Consider the following 8,782-nt stretch of genomic DNA (forward strand, 5'->3'; position numbering starts at 1 on the left):
ACGGCAGTTGTCAGGGCAAGTTTTAGAGTGTCTTTGTGCCTCTTAACAGACACAAAATGCAATTAAAATGTCTGTGCAACATGAACAAGGCCCTTACGTGACAACAAGATGCGTTTTCAACTCAGACATTGTTTAAATTCACCTACCCTGGTCCCTGTCTCGATCCTGCCGGTAGCTGCTAGCTGCTAGCTAGCTGCTAGCTGTCGTCCGGTGAGTGTGTTCAGCCAGGTTGTGATAATCATCCCGACAACAATTCACGGAGCAGCGGTGGTCTGGCTATGTCCTCCAAAGGACAGGTCATGTCACGTCTTGACGTTTATTCCCCCCTAAAAAAACGGTAGTGCGGAGTGATCTGCACACTGTTTCCTTTTTCCTGCTACAACAGGACTTCAGCGCGAGACTACAGCTACCTTCTCTAACACTATCACTGTGCAAGCCACAGACATCGTTTGGCCCGTTTCCATGTAGTTACATACTGATATGGTCATAACCACTACAGTGCTCAATTACCTATTTTTGAGGGGGAATAAACTTCAAGTTTTCGTTGCAAAGGCATGACCTGTCCTCTGGAGGACCACCGCCGCTCTGTGGATTGTTGTCAGAATGATTATCACAGAAGCCTGGCTGAACACACTCACCGGACAGCAGCTAGCAGCTTCTACCGCACTACTGTTTTTTTTAGGGGGGAATAAACTTCAAGACATGACATGACCTGTCCTCTGGAGGATATAGCCAGACCACCGCCGCTCCGTGGATTGTTGTCGGGATGATTATCACAGAAGCCTAGCTGAACACACTTATTGGACGGCAGCTAGCAGCTAGCAGCTACCGGCAGGATCGAGACAGGGACCAGGGCAGAGTTGTGCCTGAATGCGTTCATTGAACGATAGTTCCATATTTTGGGAAAACGTGAACTGAACGTACTGTATTACTGCCTGATGAACGTTACTGTGAACTCGTTCATTCTGGTGTCTGTGAACGGCACGCTCTCTCAGTTTAACTTCGTTCAACAGGGTGCCAGATTTTTATAGAGCCTTCCAGGCGAAAGCCCGGCTAAAACACACCGTAAACAGGCCTTAATATGTAGCGGAAAAAACAACCAATCTGGCAACACCAGCCACCAGTGTCGCACCGCCGCATGCGTCATCAAAACAAAAAGCAGCATGGTGGCTACAGCAGCATGGAGGCGACAAAGCAGCAAGGAGGTGTCGTATGATCATTTAAACGAGTTTTATGACAAGGTCGGTGAGTATGGGAAAATCTTACATTTCTGTGCAAACTTTGCCCAGAAATGTGCCGGCTTTCAAAAAGAAAATCCAATAAAAAGAACTATGAACTAGTTCATTTTTGGAACTGTGAACTTAGTTCAAAATGTTGAAGTATGAACTATGAACTGAACTAGTCAAGTGAACTTTCCCAATTCTGGACCAGGGTAGGTGAATTTAAACAATGTCTGAGTTGAAAACGCATCTTGTTGTCACGTAAGGGCCCTGTTCATGTTGCACAGACATTTTAATTGCATTTTATGTCTGTTAAGAGGCACAAAGGCACTCTAAAACTTGCCCCGACAACTGCCGTTTTAGCTCAGTGGAAGCTCATACACGAAGCTGCAGCTACTCCGTGTTGCCTGCACCGATTCGGGTCGGGTTTTTTCAATCGAAAGTACACACATATTTATAGCGATCAATATTAACGTAAAAATTGGCCAGAATTCTCCTTTAACTAACAGGACCAAATGTGTTTTATTGGAAGCGGTTGGCGCACATTTGTTCCTTTGTTTGGTCGGTAATTAACACGTGGCATCGGTGTAGATGCGATCAATCAATAACTTTTTGTCCAAGAGTTCAAACTTAAAGTTGGATATGACACATTCATTTTAAATAAAAAAACAAAACTAATCGAACTAAATAATAGTTCTTCTTTTAATCTTATCAAGTTATCATACACTTAACCAGGTTTTCACCATACACCGGTCAAAAAACTGGGACCTTGCTGTGTGCAACACAGCTGAACCAATTAGGCCACATTTAAATAAACTTTTTCCACCCCCAGCGTCACACGCTGCTTGCCAATGAAATGCATCCAACACAACCGGCCCCTAATTGTATATGGCTATACAAGACAATTAAACACACACACACACACACACACACACGGAGCCATATAAAACTTAAATGAAACACTTTTAAAACTGCAAAATTAGGCTACCTTAAAAGTCTGCTTAGCATGTCAACTTTTTATGCTGACAACTCATTTTCTACTAATAGACAATAAAATGCTCTTTCAATAATGTTTATTTTTGTCTGGATTTGAACAGATCTGCCGGACTAGTCAGGAAATGTTTTGATTACTTTTCCAATTATCCAGGAATTTCGTGGGGCTGTGGCATCCGCAATCAAAACAATGTCTCATGTTGCAAGATTGCGTTTTGTTTTGTTCCACTTTTGCCTTTCCTGTAGCGAAGCAAGATATTCCTTTGCCCATCTTTTCCAGAATAAATTTGAAATGTACTGTGCCTGTTTCAATCGTCTTCTTACATACTGGTCCTTTTGATCAAACAGACCCGGAGGCAAACTTGGTTTCTTTTTCAATGTAAGAAGATGGTTTGGCATCAGAGGTTCCAAATCGTTAGGATCTGCAGAGAATTTGGTAAAGGGTCGATCGTTTAAAGGACAATTCCGGCGCAAAACGAACCTGTACACTTACAAAGTTCTCAATGCTTTGGTTAACATTTTGATATTTTGAGCCTTTTTAATGGTATGAATAGCGATTTGTTTTTACGTTCCCTGTGCCCCAAATACTAGCGTTGTAAGCTAATCGGCGGTCCGCCCTAGCATCTTTCAGGCTAAAAACTCATTCGATTAGCATGAAAACAGCCTGATCATGCTTTCCCATGCACCGCCATGATGTGAAGCTGTTGATAGATTGAAACTCCACTTGATGTCCCCGTGCAGTAAAGCCTTTTCAATTGTCCCATTGTTCAATTCTGAAATTGCTCTTTTTAGCTCCTTCTCTGCTCCTGTGAAGTTTGTGCCATTATCTGAGCGGAAATGTGACACTGGTACGGCCTTGCTTTACCTCAATTGGCCCAAAGTAATCCACCCCAACATTTGTGAATGGAGGTAAGTCTGGAGTAGTTCTCTCTTTGGCCAGGTCAGCCATCTTTTGATCAAACATTTTCCCTTTGTGACCATGCAAAAAAGTACAACTTGACAAGATTTTTCTCGCAGCTGCATTGGCATGTGTGATCCAATATTTCCCCCCCAACCTGGAGAGGATGTGATTTCTCCCCCCATGCCTTATCTGTTCATGGATATGTCAGAGAAATAACATGGAGATGTGCTGATTTTTTGACAGGATAATTTGGCGTTTGCTTTCTTCTGGCATAGCAGCCCTGGACAGCCTTCCACCAACTCTCTGCAGTCCGTCTCCTACAACAGGGTTGAGCTTGTAGATGGGACTACTCTTTTTCACAGATTTTCCAGACAACAAAGCACAAATATCATCGTTAAATCTTTCCTTTTGGCAGAATTGGATGATAGCATTTTCTGCCATTGACAGGTCATCAGTAAATCTTGTCCCATTAAGTCTCTGGCTTTCGACATTTTTCAGATCTATGTAATTGATGTAATTGATTGAGAGTATCCAACAGAAGTTTCTTCCTTTTTTGACTCAATTCTAGTAAAGCCTTCTTGATTTTCAATATCCACAATACTGCAGTTTTCAGTCTCTTCCAATCAGAGTAATACATGATCAGCTGACTGGTTGCACTGCTTTTCTGTAAACTTATTGCATTTGCAGAGATCTCCTTCTTGGATCACCTTCATCAATAGTGGAACCCACCTTGCAGTGCATCCATGTTTCCTTTGCTTTCCACAAGAATTCTGGACCTGACAACCATTGTCTTGTTCAGAAGTTTGTGAAATGTGACTCCTAGATGCATCATCTGCAATGCGTGGTCCATTGCCCGGCACCGACCCCCGATGTCCGTCTGCACCGCGTCCAGCCGGCCACACTCTCCAATGCGTGGTCCGCTGCACCAGCGCTTTCACTGTTTCGCGTCTCTCAGTTCTGGCCAGCGCGCTCCGTGGCCGTGATGGACAACGAACACTTCGGCCCACATCATCCCTATAGAAGTTTTTTCTCAGCATATAACTGTAACCTGGAGCTTAATCAGATCCTGATGGATCTCCCATTGGCTTTAAGACCTAATTGGCTCCTTCATCCTTTCAGTGATGGTGCTGGTCCTGAGAGTGTTGACGTATTTGACATGTTAGGGAGTGGGTTTCAGGAGAGAGAGAATGTAGGCCAGTCGGATACATTCACAGAGATCCAATACAATTAAATGATTTACTGTTAGAACACAGTGGGGCTGCCAAGCCACATGTATGCCGCACACATACTGTAAGACATACAGGAGGAGCTTCAATATTACTGAGATATACAATAATTCTACTGCTTGTTAGAGGAGTCTATGTTTACACTGCCATTTTGAGTTTTCAGTTAGTGCTTTAGGTTCTGCTGAAAAGGCAAACTATTTCATCTTAGCTCACTTATGTTTCAGACAGAACCAAATGCAAAGGTCACGGAAGCTCTCGTGTCCATTCCTTTGCCTTTTTTGTTTATTCTGGTCCAAACAATGTTCCCTCTGCTCCCTCTTTTTACTTTCTTCTGCTTACATTGACATGACCATGACATGAAACATCTACAGCTTTTTAACATTCTGGGTCTGCTGGAACTGGAAGAGCTGTGTTTTCCATGCTTGATGCATGATTAGAAGGTGTTTGTGTACCTTGACGGTTCTATGGTTTCACTTTTCTGAAATCATCACAAATAATCTTCTAAGTATCAAAGTAATCAAGACAATAATTTATAATTATTAACTTGCATTAAGGCATGTAGAACTTCATTATACTTAACTTTCAGAGTTTACCTCCACCCCCAAATATATAATGCCTCACTGCTGCCTCTAAAGAGAACAAAATATATAAATATAAAACAAAACTGTTGTAATATTGCCAAAAGTTTGTAGATTGTGTAGTGTTTTGTATTTTGTTAAACCGAAGGTAATGCTTCAATTTAAAACAATTTGGTACTTGAATCTAATGGTTTCACTCCAGTCCAGCACATATGGAGAATAGCTTTCTTCTGAAGAGTGTCTGTTTAATAAATGAGGTTGTGATTTCCCTGACTGGATTGGGCACAAAAACCATGTAAACAACCAACATTTATTTGGGTTTGTAATTGCAGTGCAGCATGGTGTTTGTTTTTTGTTGAATGCATGTCATCTCTCTTAGGAGCAGTATGATGAATTTAAATGTCACTATTGACTGACCAGCTGCATTGAGTGATTTGGCTTTAAACCTCTTAACAACTGTGCTAATAATGTGCCTTATCTACTTAAAGACTGTCAACCACCTCGATGTAAATATCCTCATGTAAGCCAATCGCTCACAATGTAAACAATAGCAGCGTCTTTGTACGTATTATCTTTTCCTTCTATTAATCCAAGTGAATCGTGTTAAGAAAAATATCTGTTTTTAAATTGACAGTTATCTGGCAGCATCCAGGGGATTTAATTCAATGCAACTGTCTGTGTCAAACAGCTGGACTTCACAAGCACTGCTGTTTCCCTCACAATGAGGTGTGACAGATCAGAGACTGGAAGATGTAGAATCCATATGGATGAACAATGTGTCATACTGTCACTGAAAAGACACGAATAGACACAACATCCAGGCTCAGCAGAAATCTTGGTATTTAACTAAAGATGCTTTCCCTTGGGATGAGCTGTTCACTTTCCTCTATCAAGAAGGATTCAAATTGTTAACTCTGCCTAAGTGGAGTTGACATAACCAACTTTCCCCTGTCCAATAAAACCTGGTGTCCTTTTTATTGACAGTTCCAATTTGGAGACCAGGTGTTATGACCAGGGTTCAGCTATCCAAAGATTCATACCTGCCGACTTACAGCACAGCTGCTGATCACATGTCAAAGCAGTATTTATATTTTGTACATGAGTTATTAGTTATTATGAAGAGTTTGGTCATATTTAGTTTCCTTCTTTTTCCTTTTTTTTCTTCAGTCATTGCCGACTAATTAAAACGTGACTATAGCTGGATGTCAATATCAGCATTGTCATGATCACCATTCGCTGCCACAACATGTTACTGCATTTGGAAAATGGCAAACTAAGCATAATGAGCCCAAAGAAAAACACACTAAAATACTGTAAATCTGCGGCAAAGTGTGGAGGGACCAATTACATATTTCAACAGAACAAAACTGTGCAGCAACATCAGGCTATATACAAGCAATTAAAATACATAACTCATAAAAAGGCCACTATGCACTCAGTATCACAGCCACACTGTTAGCCCCCACCCTCGTTCTTTCCCCCTCATTAATTTCGCCTGGTGTTAACTTGTTAAAGCTGCTCAGCAAGGGTTGATGGGATACAGGACGGGTTGTGCAGCCAGAACAGCAATCACCTGCCCTGCACGGAGCGTTGTGTCGAGGACGCGCTGCCTCTGAAGAACCCAGAACTAATTACAAACTGGAACACAGATTGACACTGGCACACTGCCACATTTGAATAAATAAATTACAGCTCCCTTAGAGCACTTTTTCTAGGATGGATTACAGCGGAGAGCAAATGTTTGCTTTCAGTTAAAGTCAATCCGGATCAATACTGTAAACATCCGACCTGCTATACAAATAAATCATCCTTATAATGTAAAGCTGTGTGTGTGTCACACGTAGACCGCCTACACTGTTCGTGCGCCTAAGCGCTCACACTCACTCATTCAGAAACGGACTCGAAGTGTTCGTTTGGAAATAATGCGCGTTGAGGTGAAGCGAAAAATTGTCTAGCAACAGCAAATTCACCTTGAAAGTTAATATCTCAGGAATCACAGCCAATAAATCACTTTGCGTCACCCCGAAGCTCTCATTAAGTAGGCTGGACTGGACCACTGATCCCTGCTGGATTAAAACACGAATAGGGCGTTTTTTTAGTGCTATACTGACCGAAGCTATAGATTATCTTGTGTTTTTGCCACGTTCGGTACAAATCACACAAGGAAAATAATTGCCTTACCTTCACGCCATAAGTTTTACTGAATCTTTGTTTTTACAGGCACCGGCTGTTAAATCCAAGAGCATCCACAGTTAGCTCGTATCTTTCATTTGCTTTGCACATTGTTTACTCTTTATAATTTAACCGAGTCGGTGCAGCGCCTTGGGTGCGAGCCATTAGTAGGCTACAGGCTCTAAGGAAAAACGGCACTGGTGAGAGCAACAAAATACATATTATAAAAAAATAAATAAAACTGCTTTAAATCATTAACTGTTTCCCGTTTGTTTCTTGAAACGCCGAGGGATGATTTTATTCGGTTTCGGTCTTCAGAGAAGTGAAGCAGAGGTTGAAACTGTACGATGTCCGTCTGGTGTCCAGGAGCTTTACGCACGGAGTTACCTTCGGTACTGACGGAGGCAGGAGACGCGGCGACTGTAAAGAAGTGTGCAAAATCAAGGCGGGGTTACATCTGTTAACAACCTGGGAGGTACGTATATTTCCTTTACTGTCACCGGCATGGGGGAGATCGTACATCACTGCAGTCTTCATTTTGCCCCACGAGCTGCGTTTTTTAGTAATTATTAAACGATGGGAAAAGGTACACATGTGAATGTAAAGTATTTCATCCTCTGATAGCAGAGTGGACGAGATTTGAAAGAGAAATAGTTTGCTGATAATCGACCACACATATTTAATGTGATACACTTCGAAGTCGTGGAATATGGTAATGGAGTTGGAAAGTAAAGAAATAAGTGGACTGTGGTGAACACTGCATTTGGACCCATACACTTAAATTCTAATTGACACAAATCTGTCTGTACGTTTGTCTTTCTTAGAAAAGCGATAATAATAATAATAATAATAATAATAATAATAATGTATTATTATTATTATTATTTTAAAAAATCCTGTATTTTATCCATTAATTACCCCCTGTCATTATTCAGTAACTGACATCTCAGAACTGTGCTGGCTTTCATTCTTGCTGCCACATAAACAGGAGCCAGTTTACACATGGACTGCTTTGTGAATACAATTAACTAGCTGGAAGGATAGAAAACCAGTAGTATTATGTGCCCTGAGGATAACCATTGAGAAACAATGTAACACAAATTCGTCATCACATCCTTGAGATTTATTTTGACGTGTAGATTTGAGATGCATCCAATACACACTGCCCCAGTCTGTGCATATAAAGACAAGTACAAACTAGGAGTTTGATTACTAACTTAGGACCCACTTCTGACCTTGTTGCCTTCAAATAGATAGTCTGAGTATAAATATGATTGCTCTCGACTACACCACAGGTGTTTGGGAACAGATACAAGAACATGTGACACATAAATTGTTTTTTGTATGAAGTATGTCAGAAATAGCATAAAGGCATTTTCAAGCACTGCACACATTTCTCATGTTTGGGTTTTCTCTCTGTAACCAATGGCATTGGTTGTGTCTGCATCCTCCTGGAAAGCAGTGTGGTTACAGTGATGATCCTCTTTCCAAATCTCATTATTTTAGAGCTAGAGTTATTTGTGTTACAACTGTAATACTGTAGAGTGTAAGTAATTATTTTCAAGGAACTCATGGATGGTTTTATGATATCAATTCCTGGCAGTGTGATCTACATTTGTTAAAATATTCCAGTGGTTTTCCATTGCCTCACTATACACCTTCACACAGGTGAGACTTAAATAAGGATTTTTG

General features: G+C 41.1%; 1 protein-coding gene across 1 annotated transcript in view; it reads right to left on the minus strand.

Moving 5' to 3' along the window:
- Positions 1-7,509, minus strand: part of drd2a (dopamine receptor D2a) — a 49,968-nt gene extending 42,459 nt beyond the window's left edge. Inside the window, exon 1 of the mRNA XM_031297026.2 lies at positions 7,100-7,509. The gene's annotated coding sequence lies outside the window, so the exon portion shown is untranslated. The remainder of the gene's footprint in view (positions 1-7,099) is intronic.
- Positions 7,510-8,782: the final 1,273 nt, after the last annotated feature.

This window comes from Sander lucioperca, chromosome 5, assembly GCF_008315115.2.
Source record: "Sander lucioperca isolate FBNREF2018 chromosome 5, SLUC_FBN_1.2, whole genome shotgun sequence".
Lineage (NCBI taxonomy): Eukaryota > Metazoa > Chordata > Actinopteri > Perciformes > Percidae > Sander > Sander lucioperca.